Genomic DNA, 1,332 nt, shown 5'->3' on the forward strand with positions numbered 1-1,332 from the left:
TTTTTTATTTTATTTTTTTCTAATAAAAAATGGGTATCTTTGGATTTTTGACATATTTAACGAAAAATTCTAACAAAGTGAGGTAATTGAAAGAAATTAAAAGCTCGATACTCTCAAATGAAAGTTTTTGAACTTCGAGAGTACTTTCAAAATGCGTATGAGAAATTTTGTCAAGTTTTCTATTAAAAAAATTTAAAGGTTTTGGACCGAAGCTTTGAACTCTCCCTACAGAAATTACAGCTAAATCCCTCCCATAAAACCCAACCCACTATTGTTTCCCATATTTCTCCATTATTCTTCGTTATCCATAACTCGATCAAGCTTCCCTAGCCACAAACTCATCACCTACCATTTTGATGTTCGATGTGAAAAAAAAAAAAAAAAAAAGCTCCGAGAAAGATAAATCATGCATGTAGCTCCTCCAACTCCAACTGATTAGCCCAATCAACAAATTCTGTATCATAATAATTCATCATGCCATTCCCCCACTTTTCTTGAACATTTCTAACCACATTGAAGTCCCCAAGATATCTAATCTAATTAATAAATTGCCTAGTGTCCCTGATCACATGCTTCTTATTAATGTTATTAATAAAAAAAAGTGATTAAAAATAAACACTATAAAAAAAATATGTGTTTTTCACGATTGCAATATTATAGAATAATTATAGCCTATCTTTTTCTTTTTTTTTTATTTTATTTTATTTTATTTTTTTGACATGTCCACACAAGAAAATGGGAAGGAGGATTCGAACTACTGACTTCCGCTTTTGAATTATTCATTGTAAAAATATCATTTTAGTGAGATAACAATAGAATATTAATGTGGTATATAGCATTACTCTTACAGTTATATCATGATATGGGGATCCGCCATTCATTATTCATAGATTCACAACATTGAGATGTACGTTGAAGAATTAGAAAATTATATATGAAGACAAAAGTTTAATAGCAGAGGATATATTATTTATGCCATCACTCCTAGCATGCAGCTCGAGCCCAAAGGATATATAACTCATCCATTAATGAAATAAAGTTTGCAAAATGGAAAGGCCAGCTTAGAATCACCCGATTCCAAAGCACAACTCCATGAAAAATAACTCAGAAAGCAAGTGCACTTCACATTATCCTATCATATATCTTAGTGTAAAGGTGTCCTATATGCTAGAAAGGATGTTGTAGCCTTGAAGATCACGAGAAGTCTCTTCTCACCACCGCTAGCTGCTGCAAATTGTAAAAATAAGTGACACATGAGATCCACAACTAAAAGTTTCTTCCCACTAATTAACTCTCACGGGCCCTCACTCCGTTTGTTCAAAGCCTTGAGAT

Source organism: Corylus avellana, chromosome ca5, assembly GCF_901000735.1.
Source record: "Corylus avellana chromosome ca5, CavTom2PMs-1.0".
Taxonomy (NCBI): Eukaryota; Viridiplantae; Streptophyta; class Magnoliopsida; order Fagales; family Betulaceae; genus Corylus; species Corylus avellana.